Below are 21759 nucleotides of genomic sequence, written 5' to 3' on the forward strand. Positions count from 1 at the left end.
ATACTCTGGATACCCCAATATAACTGAACTATTAGTGGGCTTTACACTGGATACCCCAATATAACTGAACTATTAGAGTGGGCTTTACACTGGATACCCCAATATAAAAGTGAAATACCCATATGGGCACAGTCACCCAATCCTTGGTTGTGCTTATAAACTCACTGTTTTGTATAATTCAGCACAGGATTTTTTTTTTTTTTTTTATGAATTAAAACAAATGTGAAGTTTTAAAAAGGGGATTACTGGTTAAGGGAATCAGTCCCTTAGGGGCGACAGCCCTAAAAGGCAAATGACAGTTTTGGTTATTATAGGCCCGGGGTGCCCCATGGGATATTTGAATGAGTGCCTTTATACTGCAACATATTACAGAGACATTCTCCACTAATATCAATGAAAAAAATATTCAATGGAACACAGATCAAGGTTTTCTCTAATAGGAATTCATGTAAATTCTGTAGAAAAATCAAACCTGTCCATCACATCTGAGACCTACACAAGCACAGCATGGGCCCATACACGCCCTATAGAGAATTCATACACAAGCACAGCATGGGCCCATACACGCCCTATAGAGAATTCATACACAAGCACAGCATGGGCCCATACATGCCCTATAGAGAATTCATACACAAGCACAGCATGGGCCCATACACGCCCTATAGAGAATTCATACACAAGCACAGCATGGGCCCATACACGCCCTATAGAGAATTCATACACAAGCACAGCATGGGCCCATACACGCCCTATAGAGAATTCATACACAAGCACAGCATGGGCCCATACACGCCCTATAGGGAATTCATACACAAGCACAGCATGGGCCCATACATGCCCTATAGAGAATTCATACACAAGCACAGCATGGGCCCATACACGCCCTATAGGGAATTCATACACAAGCACAGCATGGGCCCATACACGCCCTATAGAGAATTCATACACAAGCACAGCATGGGCCCATACACGCCCTATAGGGAATTCATACACAAGCACAGCATGGGCCCATACATGCCCTATAGGGAATTCATACACAAGCACAGCATGGGCCCATACATGCCCTATAGAGAATTCATACACAAGCACAGCATGGGCCCATACACGACCTATAGGGAATTCATACACAAGCACAGCATGGGCCCATACACGCCCTATAGGGAATTCATACACAAGCACAGCATGGGCCCATACACGCCCTATAGGGAATTCATACACAAGCACAGCATGGGCCCATACACGCCCTATAGGGAATTCATACACAAGTACAGCATGGGCCCATACACGCCCTATAGAGAATTCATACACAAGCACAGCATGGGCCCATACACGCCCTATAGGGAATTCATACACAAGTACAGCATGGGCCCATACACGCCCTATAGAGAATTCATACACAAGCACAGCATGGGCCCATACACGCCCTATAGAGAATTCATACACAAGCACAGCATGGGCCCATACACGCCCTATAGAGAATTCATACACAAGCACAGCATGGGCCCATACACGCCCTATAGAGAATTCATACACATGCACAGCATGGGCCCATACATGCCTTATAGAGAATTCATACACAAGCACAGCATGGGCCCATACATGCCCTATAGAGAATTCATACACAAGCACAGCATGGGCCCATACATGCCCCATAGGGAATTCATACACAAGCACAGCGTGGGCCCATACACGCCCTATAGAGAATTCATACACAAGCACAGCATGGGCCCATACACGCCCTATAGAGAATTCATACACAAGCACAGCATGGGCCCATACACGCCCTATAGAGAATTCAAACACAAGCACAGCATGGGCCCATACACGCCCTATAGAGAATTCAAACACAAGCACAGCATGGGCCCATACACGCCCTATAGAGAATTCAAACACAAGCACAGCATGGGCCCATACACGCCCTATAGAGAATTCATACACAAGCACAGCATGGGCCCATACATGCCCTATAGAGAATTCATACACAAGCACAGCATGGGCCCATACATGCCCTATAGAGAATTCATACACAAGCACAGCATGGGCCCATACACGCCCTATAGAGAATTCATACACATGCACAGCATGGGCCCATACATGCCTTATAGAGAATTCATACACAAGCACAGCATGGGCCCATACATGCCCTATAGAGAATTCATACACAAGCACAGCATGGGCCCATACATGCCCCATAGGGAATTCATACACAAGCACAGCGTGGGCCCATACACGCCCTATAGAGAATTCATACACAAGCACAGCATGGGCCCATACACGCCCTATAGAGAATTCATACACAAGCACAGCATGGGCCCATACACGCCCTATAGAGAATTCAAACACAAGCACAGCATGGGCCCATACACGCCCTATAGAGAATTCAAACACAAGCACAGCATGGGCCCATACACGCCCTATAGAGAATTCAAACACAAGCACAGCATGGGCCCATACACGCCCTATAGAGAATTCATACACAAGCACAGCATGGGCCCATACATGCCCTATAGAGAATTCATACACAAGCACAGCATGGGCCCATACATGCCCTATAGAGAATTCATACACAAGCACAGCATGGGCCCATACACGCCCTATAGAGAATTCATACACAAGCATAGCATGGGCCCATACACGCCCTATAGAGAATTCATACACAAGCACAGCATGGGCCCATACACGCCCTATAGAGAATTCATACACAAGCACAGCATGGGCCCATACACGCCCTATAGAGAATTCATACACAAGCACAGCATGGGCCCATACATGCCTTATAGGGAATTCATACAACTTATCTACTTCTAAGGGTATGTTCACACTACGGATAATGAACGGAATCTCTGCTTGCAGAATTCCGCGAGCGGAGATTCCATTCTGGCGGCCGCCGCAATACTTCGGCGGTAGGACCGCGCGGCACTGCGCCGTCACCATTGACGGCTATATAGTGTTCGCGGACTTCCGCACAAAGAATGAACATGTTCTTTCTTTGCGCTGAACAATTACAGCAGTGTCAACGGGTCTCACGGAAGACCCATCACACTGATGTTTATGTTCATAGCACGTAATTCCATTCGCGGCATTCCGCTCACGGAATTCCGCGGTAATTACGTAGTGTGAACATACCCAAATAGGTCACAGATACCTGCAAGGAGGAGATTACACAGCTGAGACCACCAGGGATTACTGAAACGTAAGAACTATAGAGGACACTTCCATTGCTCTGCTCAGATATTTATCTTAGGGTGCGTTCACACGGCCGTCTGTCCCTGGTTTTTTTTTTTGTTTTGTTTTTTTTATCACCGTTTCAGTTCCAGGCTGTAAACGGACAAACATTTTTAATTTTTTAAATCCCATTCATGTCAATGGGATTTTTTTTACAATCCGTTTATATCAGTTTGTACCCGTTTGCACTCTTTGGGGGAGATTTATCAAAACCTGTGCAAAGGAAAAGTTGCCCATAGCAACCAATCAGATCGCTTCTTTCATTTTAGAGAGGCCTTGTTAAAAATGAAAGAAGTGATCTGATAGGTTGCTATGGGCAACTGGGTAACTTTTCCTCTGCACAGGTTTTGATAAATCTCCCCCATTTCCCTTTCTTTAGATGGCAGAAAAAAAACATACATGCAGTATTTTTTCTTCCGTCGAAAAAACGGATACAATAAATTTAACATTGAAGTTTAGGGAAAACGGATGAGCCTTTAATGTCATCCGTTTGCATCCGTCTTTTCAATCCATTTTATGATCCGTTTTTACTTCTAAGCATGCTCAGAACCCCAATACATTTTTTTGGGGGGTTTATTAACTGAACAATAATGGAGCCAAACGAATAACATCTGTTTGCATCCATTATTGTCGTTTTTTTTTTTTTTTTTTTTTTTTTTTTTTTAAGTCCGATTTTATTTTTGACTGGAGAAGAACGGGACGGGTCTAGACGGCCGTGAACGCAGCCTTACTATGAATCAGCACTAGAATTCATTAAAATAAATGGCTGATGTGTCAGATTTCCACCAATAAACATCTCCTGTGACCACGTTTTCTGCAGCGAGTAGTAGACATTGCTAGAGCATTACTGCTTTCGAGTTATAAACTTCACTATTTCTTATATTGCAGACAACTTGGCCCTATTATCATTCCTACTTCTACTGTAAATTATGGCTTAAAATATTCATCATGAAATCCAAGTTCTTGTTATGCGAGGCTCCTCGGCAAACCACATGACTGAGAAGTTTGGACCTGAAGTCCGGTCTGTATAGCTACGTTCTTCTCTTGTAGGATCGCTACAGAACTAAACGCTTAATGCTGTGCTTCCCAACCATTGTGCCTCCAGCTGTTGCAAAACTACAAATCCCAGCATGCCCGGACAGCCGAAGGCACACAGATATTTTGGTTACCATATCACCATGTAGCCCTAGCCTGAAACATCAGGGTCCAAAAAATGCCCAGAGATGGGATTATCGCTTCCCACACTTAAAGGGGTATTCCAGTAAAAAAAAAAAAAAACTTTTTCTCGTGTCAACTGGCTCCAGAAAGTTAAACAGATGTGTAAATGAAACATCTTAATCCTACCAGTACTTATTGGCTGCTGAAGTTGAGTTGTTCTTTTCTGTCTGACCACAGTGCTCTCTGCTGACACCTCTGTCCATGTCAGGAACTGTCCAGAGAAGGAGAGGTTTGCTATGGGGATTTGGTCCTACTCTGAACAGTTCCTGAGACATACAGTGGTGTCAGCATAGAGCGTGGTCAGACAGAAAAGATCTCAACTTCAGCAGCTGATAAGTATTAGAAGGATTAAAAGGGTTATCCAGAGGGGAAAAACATGTTTTTTTTATATATTAACTGGCTCCAGAAAGTTAAACAGATTTTTAAATTACTTCTATTTAAAAAAATCTTAATCCTTTCAGTACTTATGAGCTGATGAAGTTGAGTTGTTCTTTTCTGTCTAAGTGTTCTCTGATGACACTTGTCTCGGGAACTGTCCAGAGTAGAAGCAAATCCCCATAGCAAACCTCTTCTACTCTGTGCAGTTCCCGAGACAAGCAGAGATGTCAGCAGAGAGCACTGTTGACAGACAGAAAAGAACAACTCAACTTCAGCAGCTGATAAGCTGATTTTTTTTTGTTGAAGTAATTTACAAATCTGTTTAACTTTCTGGCACCAGTTGATTTAAAAAAAAAAAAAAAAAAATATGTTTTCCAGTGGAATATCCCTTTAAACACCACATATGAGCTGAGATTTACAAAACCCAATTCACATGCATAGGATGTGGACAGTCATTAGAATTGATGTGGTATTGATGCTAACATCCATGTTAAATTCTAAAGCACTGTTCACACCTCCATTATTTCTTTGTTCATCAGGCCTAACATAAAACATGGAAATTATATGGATTCATTAGGCTGTATTCACACCTTCACATTTGCTGAAATATATATATATATATATATATATATATATGTATATAAGCCCCAACTATCACCATCCATGTATATTTGGGAATAGGGGGGGGGGGGGGTTAATTTATAAAAGCCTGCTTTATACACAGGTCTGATTTTGTGCAATTTGCAACTTTCTCCAACACTGCCGTTCCTTGCACTTTTCGTGGGTGGGGCTTAGAGGTAAATTTAATATTTTTATTTATTTATTTATTTTTCAATTACAGTGAGGGAAGCACTTATATGCCCTCTTGTGGCAAGACCAAGTGTCTAATCAGACCACAACTGTAATCATTTACATTTCCGCCTGAGACATAACTGCATGCCTAGTTATGCAGCAATCTGTATCTGAGTAATCAGAAGTTTCTATCTGGGTATGTTATGGGGGGGGGGGGTTGTCAATGAGAGTATTTCACCTTCAGAAACCAGGAAGAAGAAAAAAAATAGAAAAAAAAAAATACTTTAAAAAGGAAGTTACAAAAATAAATAATCTAAGGCAGTGTTTCCCAAACAGTGTGCCTCAAGCTGTTGCAAAACTACATCTCCCGGAACCTGGTTTCTGTATTTGTGTACCGTCACATGTCCACAGCTCCCACTACCTCCTAACATCTTAAAGGGGTACTCTGCTGTTCAGCATTTGGAACAAACTGTTCTGAATGCCCCGTCCCTTAGACTTGCATTGAGGGGGCGGGGAGTTAGGAGGGGGCAGGGCTATGACATCACGAGCTCCCGGGACCGTCTCCTGTTTGTTCCAAACGCTGAGCAGCGGAGTACCCCTTTAGGGCGTATACGTATACAGGGCGTATACGCAGCGTATTTGACGCTGCGCAAAATGTATGGCAGCAGCGGGAAATACGCTGCGTATCCCTTGCTCACTATACACACAGGGCTTTCCGGCGGCAGCCCTGTGTGTGTAGTGAGTTTTGGAGGCGGGGCCGCGCGTCACAGATACGCCGGCACACGGCCCCGCCTCCAAAACTCACTACACACATAGGGCTGCCACCGGAAAGCCCTGTGTGTATAGTGAGCAAGGGATACGCAGCGTATTTCCCGCTGCTGCCATACATTTTGCGCAGCGTCAAATACGCTGCGTATACGCCCTGTGGGAACGCACCCTTAAAGGTGTACCATCCTGCTTGTCAATTGGGCAAAATGCCTTTAGAGAATCACAGAGGCATTCCTAGCAATCAAAAAGTACACTACCCAAAAGTAACCTCCAAGTAGGGATCGACCAATATTGGGTTTTTTTAGGGGGCCATTAGGGCCGATACCGATAATCGGTGGAGGTTAGGGCCGACAGCCAATAACTTATACCGATATTCCAGTATAAGTTATCGGCTATTTATCCCCCTGCGACACCGCTGCAGATCATTGATTTAAAGCGGGTGCTTTAAATCAATGAACTGCAGCGGCTTTTGCGGTGCCATAGACCGCTGCCGCCACCCGCTACTCTCCCCCTACCTGTCCAGGGGTCCCGAGTGCTATCACCGCCACCGCCTTTTTGAATTTCTTTTTTGTGTTGTCCACAGTGCTCTCTGCTGACACCTCTGTCCGTGTCAGGAACTGTCCAGAGCAGCATAGGTTTGCAATGGGGATTTTCTCGTGCTCTGGACAGTTCTTGATACGGGCATTAGGTGTCAGCAGAGAGCACTGTAAACAAGACAAAAACAGAAATTCAAAAAGAAAAGAATTTCCTTTGTAGCATACAGCTGCTAAAAAGTACTGGAAGGATAAAGATTTTTTAATAGTAATAAATTACAAATCTGTTTAACTTTCTGGCACCAGTTGATTTAAAAAAAATAAAATAAATTACTTTTCCACCGTACTTTAATTGATGTGGGAGAAATAGCTGTAGTGTAGGTTGAACAATTAAGGCAGTGTTTCCTAACTAGTGTGCCTACAGCTGTTGCAAAACTACAACCCCCAGCATGCCCGGACAGCCGTAGGCTGTCCGGGCATGCTGGGAGTTGAAGTTTTGCAACAGCTGGAGGCACGCTGGTGGGGAAACAAGTGATTAGAGATGAGCAAACTTACAGTAAATTCGATTTGTTACAAACTTCTCGGCTCGGCAGTTGATTACTTTTCCTGCATAAATTAGTTCAGCTTTCAGGTGCTCCGGTGGGCTAGAAAAGGTGGATACAGTCCTAGGAAAGAGTCTCCTAGGAATGTATCCACCTTTTCCAGCCCCCCGGAGCACCTGTAAGCTGAACTAATTTATGCAGGAAAAGTCATCAACTGCCGAGCCGAGAAGTTCGGGACGAATCGAATTTACTGTAAGTTCGCTCATCTCTACAAGTGATCTAAGGTGTGGATTGTGGATATACTGTATGAAGCCTTATGCAACCAAATCTGCACAGAGGGACTCTCACAGAAGGCGTTTTGTGCTCATACACAGCCCAGCGAGAAACTTATCACCAATAAGCCAGAAGGAGAGAGGGATCAATTTACTGAGCAGCTGGAATGTTCAACAGATTGTAATTCCTCTCATCCTGGAGCGATGGCCGCCGCCTGTGTGTACAGCAACAGTTCTCGTCTCCGGAACACAGAAGAATACCCAGGCCCCGCAGGCCAACTCCCCAGAAACAGTAACTAAATACAAACTTACAGCAAGGGGTTAATAAAAACAATAACCTAAGGTCGTCATTACCCATAGGCCGTGTCCTGTGTACATAACGCATCGTGACTAGGCAGACGCCGGCTGACCATGTCCTGTAGAGGAGGAGCTGCTGAGGATCACCCTGTCCCCAAACTGAGCTGTGTACCACCCCGGGGGGGGGGGGGGGGGGGGGGGGGAGGCTTGGGGGGGAGATCCTAGAGATTATACAAGGGCAAAGTACTAGTTATAGCAATATACACAGTCTTCTTATACAAGGATAAGAAACTATGTAAAGCTAGGGCTATACTACTACTTTGAGTGCATCACTGCGGCAGCACGGTAAGGCCGGGTCCACACCACGTTTTCGCAATACAGTTCCCGTATCAGGTTTTTGAGAAGAAAAAACGGTTCCTAAACTGTATCAAAACGTGTGTACAAGTTAACCCGTATACGGTTTGAAAAACTATGTCCGGTTGCATCCTTTTTTTAAGAAAAAAAAAAAAAAACATACGTTTTTAACTTTTCACTTCATTATGAATAAAGTTTCACTTGTTTGATTGAAATTCAAATAAAAAAAAACTGCAAAGTCAAAAACCGTATAGTGCAAACCGGATGGAACCGTACACACATATGGTTCTGTACGGTTCCCATTGACTCCCATGTTAACTCGGCCTAAAAGAAATATAAAATTTGCTGGAGTTCTCCTATAAAGGGGTACTCCACTGGAAAACATTTTTTAAACAACTGGTGCCAGAAAGTTAAACAGATTTGTTAACTTCTCTTTAAAAATCTTAATCCATCCAGTACTTATCAGCTGCTGTTATGATGCACACAGGAAGTTCTTTTCTTTTAGAATTTACTTTCTGTCTGACCACAGCACTCTCTGCTGACACCTCTGTCCATTTTAGGAACTGTCCAGAGCAGGATAGATTTTCTATGGGTATTTGCTCCTACTCTGGACAGTTCCTAAAATGGACAGAGATGTCGGCAGAGAGCACTTGTGGTCAGACAGAAAAGACATTCAAAAAGAAAAGAACTTCCTGTGGATCATACAGCAGCTGATAAGTGCTGGAAGGATTAAGATTTTTTAATATAAGTCATTTACAAATCTGTTTAACTTTCTGGCACCAGTTGATTAAAAAAATATATATTTTATATTTTCCAGTGGAGTACCCCTTTAATAGCAGTCAATCATCTAGAGATTAGTGCTGGGCGGTATACCGGTTCATACCAAATACTGAAATTTTTTTTCCTGCACGATATGAATTTTTCCTATACCGCAATACCCCTCGAATGAATGAATTATCAGTCGCAGCGCGCTGCCCCCCACATCGGGGGACTAATCATATGTGACCCACCAGCGCTGCTTCTCTCCCCCCCCCCCCAAATAATTATCACCCGCTGCACTGTGCTGTACTATCCTTGTGCCCGGGCTGCAAAAATAAACAAAATAAACTTTAACTCACCTTCCTACGGTCCCTACTCTGCTCTTGCTGCTTCCTGGGGATCGGAACGTCACAGAGCCGTCAGCCTATCACCAGCCGCAGCGATGTCCCACCATAGTCATGTTTGAAGCCGGCTAGAGCTCCTTACACGACAGTGCGCTCAGCCTATCACCAGCCGCAGCGATGACCCGCCATAGTCATGTATGAAGCCGGCCAGAGCTCCTTACATGACAGTGCGCTCAGCCTATCACCGGCCGAGGCGGGTCATCGCTGCAGCCAGTGATAAGCTGACAGCTCTGTGACGTTCCCATCCCCAGGAAGCAGCATGAGGCTCGCATCGCTGGACCGTGAGGCCGGTAACGGGGGACGGGGGTACGAAGGAAGGAGAGTTAAAGTTTATTTTATTTTTGCAGCCCAAGCACAGGATAGTACAGTACAGCGCAGCGGGTGATAATTATTTGGGGGGGGAAGAAGCAGCGCTCGCGGTTCACATATGATTAGTCCCCCAATGGGGAGCAGCACAGCGCTGGGCTGATAAACAGGGGGGGGGGGGAATCTGAGATCTGCTACATAACTGCTATTATGGTCATCTAGCACAGGTAACAAGGAGTAGAGGTAGCTGTAATTATCTTGCCCGTAGCCTTCATACCAATTAAAAAAAGAAAAAAAGCTTGATTATTTGCCCTTCTGAAGAGTCAAAGAGGCGTGGTCAGGGCACTGTTGGGTCCCGGATGCAATGCCTCTCCCCCTTGGCTATCGTCGCCCTCTTCTTCTATGATTGACAGCCAGGGCTGTTGGGGGTGACGGTGAAGACACCACTGCAGCCAGCAAGCTGACCGTGCGTGTACCACAACACTGATGAACAGAGAATGCCTGGGATTTTTCCGGCAAATGGGGATCGACTTCCAGAAGATGGCGCTGCTTCACGGCGCTGACCGAGGACGGACACGTCAGGTGAGTAAGGGTACGTTCCCACACGGCGTATTTTGCTGCGTATTTGGTGCTGCGTATTTTCCTACCCATTGACTTCAACAGAGAAAATAAAATACGCAGCAGCAAATACGCAGCAAAATACGCCATGTGGGAATGCATCCTAAAAAGGGATTTTATTGGGATAATGCAACGCTTTTAACCGCGCTTGCACGGCTTCATCAGGCATGGGATTTTTCCTGGACACTGTCAACCATAATAAAGGGGTACTCCACTGGCCAGCGTTCATTTAATTCTGAACGCTGTGCGCGCGCTGCGAGGGTCCTCATGACTTTAGGACATGCCCCCTCACTGCAAGTCTATGGGAGGGGGCGTGACGCCCCCTCCCATAGACTTGCAGTGAGGGGGCGTGGCCTGACATCACAATGCACTAACACGCCTCTTTGACTCTTCAGATGAGTAACAAAAGCATTTTTTTTCAGTATCGGGGCCAAGGACAAGATTATTACAAGTAACTATACTCTCAATGTTACCAGTGCTACATTACCGCGCTAACAGTTATATAGCAGAATTCTCCATAACGGCACAAGCGGTAATATAGCGGATTTCTACATAACCATGCTATATTTATAAACAACATTTCTACGTGACAGATAACTTAAAGGGGTAGTCCCCTGGAAGAAGAAAAAATTCTTAAATTAACAGATTTGTAAATTACTTCTATTAAAAAAAAAATCTTAATCCTTCCAGTACTTATTAGCTGCTGAATACTACAGTGGAAATCCTTTTCTTTTTAGAACACAGCTGTCTGCTGACATCATGACCACAGTGCTCTCTGCTGACATCTCTGTCCATTTTAGGAACTGTCCAGAGAAGCCTATGTTTGCTATGGGGATTTTCTCCTACTCTGGACAGTTCTCAAAATGGACAGAGATGTCAGCAGAGAGCACTGTGCTCGTGATTCAGCAGAGAGCTCTGTGTTCCAAAAAGAAAAGGATTTCCTCTGCAGTATTCAGCAGCTAATAAGTACTGGAAGGATTGAGATTTTTTTAATAGAAGTAATTTACAAATCTGTTTAACTTTCTGGTACCAGTTGATTAAAAAAATAAATAAAATAAGTTTTCCACCGGAGTACCCCTTTAACTAGGTGCACTGTATTACTGCTCCATAGACTTTGGTGGTTGTACTAGGATACAGCTCAAGGTAACAAGATGTCACAATAAATACAGACAAGAAGGTTAAACTTTACTGCATTAAGTGGGAACACTAAGTATACAAGTGTTTCCTAACCAGGGTGCCTCCAGCTGTTGCAAAACTACAACTCCCAGCATGCCCGGACAGCCAAAGGCTGTCCGGGCATGCTGGGAATTGTAGTTTTGCAACAGCTGGAGGCACCCTGGTCAGAAAACACTGGAGTTTATCATAACATGATACACAAAACTGTCCCAGTGAGGACATTGTATCCGACTGGAGAATGTTTGGTAAATGGCGTTAATATGTTATTATTTGTGTCATCGTGTGTCATTGTGAGTCACAGTAAACATAAATGTCTGTGTACCCGGAGTCAGTGCGCGCCGGCGATGACTAGACATGATCTGCACACTGGTAAAGTGAGCGAGGAAGCCAGTTTAAAGGTCTGTGAATGTCGGTCAAAGTATCCTGACTAAATAAACATGTATGATGTGTACAGTGAGCGGCGTACACCGTATGAGAGCGAGAACAGCAGAGCGTGAAACACAAGGTACCCTGTTAGAAGACAAATGTAGAGCCGGAGCGGGGGTCAGCCGACCCGGGAGCCGGTGCGGGGGTCAGCCGACCCGGGAGCCGGTGCGGGGGTCAGCCGACCCGGGAGCCGGTGCGGGGGTCAGCCGACCCGGGAGCCGGTGCGGGGGTCAGCCGACCCGGGAGCCGGTGCGGGGGTCAGCCGACCCGGGAGCCGGTGCGGGGGTCAGCCGACCCGGGAGCCGGTGCGGGGGTCAGCCGACCCGGGAGCCGGTGCGGGGGTCAGCCGACCCGGGAGCCGGTGCGGGGGTCAGCCGACCCGGGAGCCGGAGCGGGGGGTCAGCCGACCCGGGAGCCGGAGCGGGGGGTCAGCCGACCCGGGAGCCGGAGCGGGGGGTCAGCCGACCCGGGAGCCGGAGCGGGGGGTCAGCCGACCCGGGAGCCGGAGCGGGGGGTCAGCCGACATGGGAGCCGGAGCGGGGGGTCAGCCGACATGGGAGCCGGAGCGGGGGGTCAGCCGACATGGGAGCCGGAGCGGGGGGTCAGCCGACATGGGAGCCGGAGCGGGGGGTCAGCCGACATGGGAGCCGGAGCGGGGGGTCAGCCGACATGGGAGCCGGAGCGGGGGGTCAGCCGACATGGGAGCCGGAGCGGGGGGTCAGCCGACATGGGAGCCGGAGCGGGGGGTCAGCCGACATGGGAGCGGGGGGTCAGCCAACCCGGGAGCCGGAGCGGGGGGTCAGCCAACCCGGGAGCCGGAGCGGGGGGTCAGCCAACCCGGGAGCCGGAGCGGGGGGAGCACTGAGCCCCCTATACAGAATGGAGCAGGGACCCTGTAATAGGTGAAATATCTTCCATTAATGAAAGCAGAATCATCATTTCTAATCAGATTCCCCAGGAACAGGAGGAATTATTCTGTGTACTGCTGCGACCGTCAGAGATCACCAAGAATAACCATCTGCACAGAGAAAGCCAGACAGTGCTGGTATATAAGGGGGGGGGGCGGCAGTGCTGGTATATAAGGGGGGGGAGGGGCAGTGCTGGTATATAAGGGGGGGGGAGGGGCAGTGCTGGTATATAAGGGGGGGGGGAGGGGCAGTGCTGGTATATAAGGGGGGGGGGAGGGACAGTGCTGGTACATGGGGGGGCCGGCAGTGCTGGTATATAGGGGGGGGGGGGGGGCGGCGGTGCTGGTATATAAGGGGGGGGGGGGGCGGTGCTGGTACATGGGGGGGCCCGGCAGTGCTGGTATATAAGGGAGGGGAGCGGCAGTGTTGGTATATAAGGGGGGGCGGCAGTGCTGGTACATGGAGGGGGGCAGTGCTGGTATATAAGGGGGACCTGTCATTATATATGGGTACGCCTCACAAGTGTGCTGGGATGTATGAGGGTGCTGGTATATATGGGGGTCCCCGGCAGTACTGGCACATATGGGGGGGGGGGGGGGGGTAGCAGTGCTGGTATGTATTGGGTATATATTGGGGGGGCCCCGGCAGTGCTGGTATATATGGGGGGGGAGCAGCAGTGCTGGTATGTATTGGGTATATATTGGGGGGGCCCCGGCAGTGCTGGTACATATGGGGGGGAGCAGCAGTGCTGGTATGTATTGGGTATATATTGGGGTGGGCCCTGGCAGTGCTGGTATATATGGGGGGGGGGCCCCCGGTAGTGCTGGTATATATGGGGGGGGGGCCCCGGTAGTGCTGGTATACATGGGGGGGGCCCCCGGTAGTGCTGGTATACATGGGGGGGGGGCCCCGGTAGTGCTGGTATACATGGGGGGGGGGGCCCCGGTAGTGCTGGTATACATGGGGGGGGGCCCCGGTAGTGCTGGTATACATGGGGGGGGGGCCCCGGTAGTGCTGGTATACATGGGGGGGGGGGGCCCGGTAGTGCTGGTACACATGGGGGGGGCCTGGTATTGATTGTATGTATATATATATATATATATATATATATATATATATATATATATATATGGGGGCCCGGTAGTGCTGGTATACATGGGGACCCCGGTAGTGATTGTATATATATGGGGGGGCCCCCGGCAGTGATTGTATATATATGGGGGGGCCCCCGGCAGTGATTGTATATATGCGGGGGCCCGGCAGTAATTGTCTGTATGTGTGTGTGTTATATATATATATATATATATATATATATATATATATATAGGGGCCCCGGTAGTGATTGTATATATGGGGGGGCCCCGGTAGTGATTGTATGTATGGGGGGCCCCAGTAGTGATTTTGTGCGTGTGTTTATATATGTGGGGGCCCCGGTAGTGATTGTATATATGGGGGGCCCCGGTAGTGATTATATATATATATATATATATATATATATATATATATGGGGGGGGGCCCCGGTAGTGATTGTGTGTGTATATATATATATATATATATATATATATATATATGGGGGGGCCCGGTAGTGATTGTATATATATGGGGGTCCCCCGGTAGTGATTGTATATATGGGGGGGCCCGGCAGTGATTGTATATATGGGGGGGCCCGGCAGTGATTGTATATATGGGGGCCCCGGTAGTGATTGTCTGTGTGTATATATATATATATATATATATATATATATATATATATATATGGATATGGGGGGGGCCCGGTAGTGATTGTATATATGGGGGGGCCCCGGTAGTGATTGTATATATATATGGGGGGCCCCGGTAATTACTGTATATATATGTATATGGGGGGCCCCGGTAGTGATTGTATATATGGGGGGGCCCGGCAGTGATTGTATATATGGGGGCCCCGGTAGTGATTGTCTGTGTATATATATATATATATATATATATATATATATATATGGATATGGGGGGGGGGCCGGTAATTACTGTATATATGGGGGGGCCCCGGTAGTGATTATATATATGGGGGGCCCCGGTAATTATTGTATAATTATGGGGGGGGGGCCCGGTAGTGATTGTATATATATATGGGGGGCCCCGGTAATTACTGTATATATATATGTATATGGGGGGCCCCGGTAGTGATTGTATATATATATGGGGGGGCCCCGGTAGTGATTGTATATATGGGGCCCGGGTCACTAGGGGCCACTTCCAGCCTCCCCTCACACGGCCGGGCAGACATATTTGCCCATTACAGGACACGGTGATCCGACCGTCCAGGGCCCCGCAATCCTCCCCGGGTCCCCCAGCTGCGCCATCGGGTCCGACTATCCGCCTGGGTTATGAGTAGAGCCCGAGCCCCGGCGGCCGTGCACCCCTCTGCCCCGGATAGGCTAGGCCCGGTCCTTAGCCTGGAGTTTCAGGCCTCTTCCGGGAGAACTCCATGGAGACAGCAGTGACAGCGCGACATATCGCCGACACATCACACACCGCACGTAGAGAAGGACGTTCAGCGACTTACCGTATCCGTACGGAGCCGGTCTGGGCCTCACAGCTCCGGACGATCCCGGAGTCACAAGGAGCGAGTCACGGGCTCAGGCCGAGACTCCGCCCGCTCTGCTGCCCGACTACCTGCAGAGGGCGCTCTCAAGCACAGTCCTAGGCTGCTGCGGGCAGACCACACACTCATGGGAGATTTTCTGTTTCACGCGCCCGCCCGACTCGGTTTTACAAGATGGAAAAAGTTTACCTCAGGTTCATCCCGCCCACGGCTGCACTGACTGACAACCATGAAACCAACCAATAAAGCAGTATAGCGCCTCATGACGTTTATTTTACATATAATTGAATAGATTTATCAAAACCTGTGTAAAGGTAAAGATGACCAGTTGCCCATAGCAACTAATCAAATTGCTCCTTTTATTTCTCACAAAAGCCCTTCCCAAAAATAAAAAAGGAGCTATCTGATTGGTTGCTATGGGCAACTGATCAACTTTTGCCCAGGTTTTGATAAATCTCCCCCAATCTGCAGTGTATTCATAGCTTGTGGAGCAGGTACTTTATCATGTGCAGTAAAACATGCGCCAATGTCAGGCGGTGTTCACACGTTCGGGTTTTTATTTTATTTTAATTATTGAAATCAAAACCTGAAACATCGTAAATGGAGGAGACGCACGAAACAATCTTCAAACTGGACCTCCAGCTGTTGCAAAACTACAACTTCTAGTGCTGTCCGGGCATGCTGGGAGTTGTAGTTTTGCAACAGCTGAAAGAGCTATGGCCTATTATATGGCTCAAGAATCATGCAAGGAGGGCTGTTAAAGGGGTACTCCGGCCCTGAGACATCTTATCCCCTATCCAAAGGATAGGGGATAAGATGTCTCACCGCTGGGGACCCCCGCAATCTTGTATTTGCCACCCACCTGTTTGAGCAGCACGCCGTGGTGCCAGCTCACAAACAGCCGGGTGGCGACCACGGGGCCAGAGTATCATGACGTCACCCCCCACCCCGCTATGCAAGTCTATGGGAGGGGGCGTGACGGCCGTCACGCACCCTCCCATAGACTTGCATAGCAGGGGCAGGGGTTGACGTCACGATACTCTGGCCCCGTGGTCGCCAACTGGCTGTTTGTGAGCTGGCACCATGGCGTGCTGCTCAAACAGGTGGGTGGCAAATACAAGATTGGGGGGGTCCCCAGCGGTGAGATATCTTATCCCCTATCCTTTGGATAGGGGATAAGATGTCTCAGGGCCGGAGTACCCCTTTAACCGGCCCGTGTAATAAAGCGCTGAGGCTACATTCACATCTGATAAGGACCGCGCCATTTTGCTTGTTCTGTGATGTACCGGGATCATGTCCATTTTTCAATTCTCCTACCGTTCTGCCTGGATGCCATACTTGTGCCAGGTCCTTTGGGCACAGGAGTAGCTTGCAGCTTCTGGGCCCCGATGCAAAATCTGCAACAGGGCCCAATATGCCAATTCAAATACTGGTCTCTTATGGGGCAGATGTGTTTTGGGGCCCCCTTAGGCACCAGGGCCCTGGTGCGACTGCTACCTCTGTTACCACTTTACCACTATAGCAACGCCCCTGCCATTAGGAATACAGTTTACTAGTGACTACATTCAGTCATGGCAGGCGGCCAAATGTTGCAAAATAACAGTATACACTTAGAAAAGGACCAAACATAGTAACTAGTAAACTGTTAACTTAATGGACCCACTTCGGGGTGCCATGGTGTACACTGGCATACAGGCAAAACAGTAGGGTCCTCAATGGGCCCAGCATGGGTATAGGTCAGTATATGCAAACCCTTCTGCAAGTATGCCAATATATACATATATATATATATATATATATATATATATATATCAGGAGCGTTGGGTCTTTATCAAATGTGAACAGAGCATAAGCCTAAATTCACACAACATAATTTCTGCACGGAATTCTTCATGGAAATTCTGCAGTAAATTCGGCAGAAATGTATTGCCTATTTACTTCAATGGAATTCCTGCAGCGGAAATTTTGCTGCAGAAATTCTGCTATGTGAATGTGTGATAGCCTGGGGGATGTAGGGTATGTGGAGCGTAGCTGTGCTGTAATTAAAGGGTGTTTGTTAACCCTTGCTATTCGTGACGCCAGGGTGAGGGGTCCTCAGTAATGCTTGTCCTACGCCACCCTTCCCAAGAGCGATACAGAGGTATAAAATAATAGATTGTCCACAACCGGAGAGTTTTCTGAAACAGGTATAACTTTTACTGAAGAATTTCTGAAAGCTTCAATAACAGAACAGTCTCTAAGCATAACAACTGCTTTCCTTGGAGATTGACAAAGGTTGGGACTTTAGCATTTAGAGTCTTTTAGTACTGTGCGCTGTTCCACTGGATTTAGGGGTTTAGTTGCGGTCCAGTAGTCACGCTAGCATTAGCGGGATTTAGATTAGAACTCACGGTTTTGGTTCAGCTGAGGCCGGCAGGTTTTGTTAGGCCTAGCGTGTCTTTGAAAGTTGCGCAGAACCGTCCTGTTAGTCCGGCATCCACGAGAGCAGCAACCCAAGAGAGCGATAATTGGACGCAGCTTCCTTATAAGGGCAGGGGCTGGACTAATGCTAATTGGTCCAAACTGATGTCAATCACCATTAAAAAGACTTGTGGGTAACACATGACCCAAGGACCTCCAAAGGTCCTCCAACATACCATAGAGGTTATTAGAATGGTCACATGACCGAAGGTCCTGCGACGCTGAACAAGGTAAGCACTATACATTATCCTAGATATATACTATTATTAAATATATCCATGTATTATCATTAGAGAATTAGACTTGAGGAGAGGCGACTAGGGGTTGTCCCACCTGAGGAACCCTACCTGAACTTAGTTACTCTGACTTTGGGGACCTCTACACTAGGTACGATATGCAATAAGGTACCGGGACACCACAAATGCGAATCCAGCGGAATCCCATTGAAGCGTATTGGCTATAAATTCATGCAGATTTTTCAAGGGTAATTCTATAAAGAAATTCTGGCATGTAAACATGGCCCAAGGCCCCATTCACATGACATTCTTAGGATACATCGCTGGTATTCGTTAGCAGTAAAAAGGGGTACTGAAATATACCATAGCATACCCAATGATTTTGAAGCATCATGTCTTTTAGAACAACTACTGACATGTTGCCCAGTCATTTCAAAAGTCGAGATTGCAGCGGGTCTCTCTGCAATTATGATTTATAAGCTGCTGAAGTGTGCGGCAGCATGCTTCACTCCTCTGGTGGCCGGCAAATCTGACCTTTTCACTCCATAGACGTATGCAGTTGTAAGGTTGGATTTGATTGACAGTCGGGGAGTGGCATCATGGCTCCAATTGCAATGTCAGCCGTTTGTAATGAAAGACTTGGGTGCCAACAGGAGCCTTACTGGGTATGACTGTTGGTTTGGACACGTGAGAATCGTTGCTATATGGTTTGCTGTTTTATCATGTTTGGGGTCCTTTTTACAGGGGTTATCTGGCATTGAACTCTTTTTAAACATCAGCCAAAACAAAAACCTGGACTTACCTGTGTGATAGCCTGGGGGGTGTAGGGTATGGGGAGTGAAGCTGTGCGGTTACTAAAGGGTGCTTGTTAACCCTTGCTATTCGTGACGCCAGGGTGAGGGCTCCTCAGTAATACTTGTCCTACCGCCACCCTTGCCAAGAGCGATAGGGAGGTAGAGAATAATAGAATGTCCACAACCGGAGAGTTTTCTGAAATAGGTATAACTTTTACTGAAGATTTTCGGCAAGCTTCAATAATGGAACAGTCTCTTAAGCATACAACGGCTTTCTTTGGAGATTGACAAAGGTTGGGACTTTAGCAAGTTAGAGTCTTTAAGTATTATGCGCTGTTCCACTGGATTTAGGGGATTAGTGAGGCCGAACAAAGCGCATTTCTATGCGTGAAACCGCCGGCAGTCGCCTCTGAGCGCCCCACACTGTCTTGAATTCCCTACCGGAGGAGCTGGGAGCCGAATAACCAGGTTTTACGCGGTGAGTGCAGGACACCTGTCCTTTTCTACAGTTTTCTAAGTGTGGTTGGAAGTGGCTTGGGTTTCTGATATTTGGAGGCCAGTTCCATCAGCAATATGCGACTTTTTGAAAATTCACATATAGCAAATACATAAATATATTACCGCTGCAAACACAATCACATAGTCAACAGCTTTAGAAATATTCTTTATGAAAAGTCGTACACTTATGCTGTACCTGCACCTCTGAACCTGATGGGGAACTACGAGAATTCCTGCTCCACATCTAATACGATACTCCTGCTTTTATTATGCCTACTTCAGACCAGATCTACAGTATAAACACGATCCTCATCATGACTATTCTAAATCCAATATAGAACGACAGCCCTCATCAAGCCTACTCCACACCCTGAAATGGACTACAAGCCTCAGAATGACTACACCACACCTAAAATGGGACTACATGCTTCTGCATGACTTCTAAGTATGAACCACAAGCCTCATCATGCCTTCACCTAAAAATGAAAGAATTAACTTTGAAATGCAAACTCTGGAAGTAAACCATGAAAAGGATCATTACTACTTACAAGGACCGGGCACAGTACAGAAAAGTACAAAACAATAAAAGTGTCATTTATCAGTGATAAAAATTGGTCGCCCGTAAATGAAGCGGTTTAGAATATTTCCTAATGCACAACATGTCTGCTACTGCTGAATGTGGAGTAGAAATAGGACGCCTAGGACAGGCACTTTTGCCTTGCAATGGGATCTGTTCGGGCTCTGTCAGGAATAGTGCTGCATTCTTTACTATTCTTAAAGGGGTACTCCAGTGGAAAACAAATTTTTTTTTTTTTTTTTTTAAACAACTGGTACCAGAAAATTTAAAAGATTTGTAAATGACTTCTATTAAAAAATCTTAATCCTTCCAGTACTTATCATCTGCTGTAAACTACAGAGGAAGTTCTTTTCTTTTTGAATTTCCTTTCTGCCTGACCACAGTGCTCTCTGCCGACACCTCTGTTCATTTTAGGAATTGTCCAGAATAGGAGCAAATCCCCATAGAAAACCTCTCCTGCTCTGGACAGTTCCTAAAATGGACAGAGGTGTCATCAGAAAGCACTGTGGTCAGGCAGAAAGGAAAATCAAAAAGAAAAGAACTTCCTGTGGATCATAACAGCAGCTGAATATTTTTTAATAGAAGTAATTTACAAATCTGTTTAACTTTCTGGCACCCGTTGATTTAAAAAAAATGTTTTCCAGTGGAGTACCCCTTTAAAGGGGAATTCCGCTGCCAGACATCTTAGAGGATAAGATGTCTGATCATGGGGGTCCCCCCGCTGGGAACCTACATGATCTCTCCCACCACACCCCCTCCCATAGACTTGCACTAAGGGGGCGGGGTGTGATGCCCCTACATGACATGACTGGCCCCTGCCAGTCATCAGGAGCGAAGCTCGCACCGTGCACCAGATGATAGGGATGGATAGGGGATAAGATGTCTAGGGGCAGAGTACCCATTTAAGGCTCATTCACAAGACCGTTGTGCTGCGGTAAATGGAGTGGGAGTTGAGCAGAGAAAACCTGCCGTCAATTTTTTTCTAAATACCCTGAAGGGCCCCATTCAAGGCAATGGGATCTGTCGGGACTCGGCGGTGTCAGTTGTTCTCCGACCCGTTTTGGTTCCGCTCGGCACAAAAAAAAAGAGCTGAACTAATCCAGAACATGACGGAGCACAATGGCAATCTGAACTTAGCCTTTCCAGAAAAAGTAAAGAAATTGCCAATGTAACTACCATTTTTGACATAAACAGAAAGCTACTGTATGTAACAAAACTATCTACGCACATTATGGATGACACCCTAAAGACCACCATTTATAACTTCTCAATTAACCCAAGTCTATGTGGGCCAAGTCTACCGCCCCCTACTGCATGTCCTGTGTAGGACATATTTATCCTGACCAACATGGGCCCTGGCATCTGTTCAAGTGGTCTTGCAACCAAACTATAAGGAAAGATTTGACACGGACATTTCAAGGGGACTTTAAAAATCCGTCCGTCACCCTTCACAATTCAAGGTTGCTTAGATCCGTACACCTGCCCACTTTTTCCTACATCCAACAACTGACTGTTCACTTGGTGCCCAATATACACCACCCCATGACTGGCGCCATGTCACAAAATGATCAATGTTATGCCCTTCTCCTGTCAGTGGTTATAATTATGGCTGAACAGTGTATACTGTCCCGGCC

At 46.9% G+C, this 21759-nt stretch overlaps 1 protein-coding gene across 3 annotated transcripts in view; it reads right to left on the reverse strand.

Moving 5' to 3' along the window:
• The window catches only part of HECTD1 (HECT domain E3 ubiquitin protein ligase 1), a 100202-nt gene extending 84417 nt beyond the window's left edge, over positions 1–15785 (reverse strand). For all 3 annotated transcript variants that reach the window (XM_056546023.1, XM_056546024.1, XM_056546022.1), the window contains exon 1: positions 15522–15785. The gene's annotated coding sequence lies outside the window, so the exon portion shown is untranslated. The remainder of the gene's footprint in view (positions 1–15521) is intronic.
• Positions 15786–21759: the final 5974 nt, after the last annotated feature.

The sequence above is a fragment of the Hyla sarda genome, chromosome 11 (assembly GCF_029499605.1).
Source record: "Hyla sarda isolate aHylSar1 chromosome 11, aHylSar1.hap1, whole genome shotgun sequence".
NCBI lineage: Eukaryota > Metazoa > Chordata > Amphibia > Anura > Hylidae > Hyla > Hyla sarda.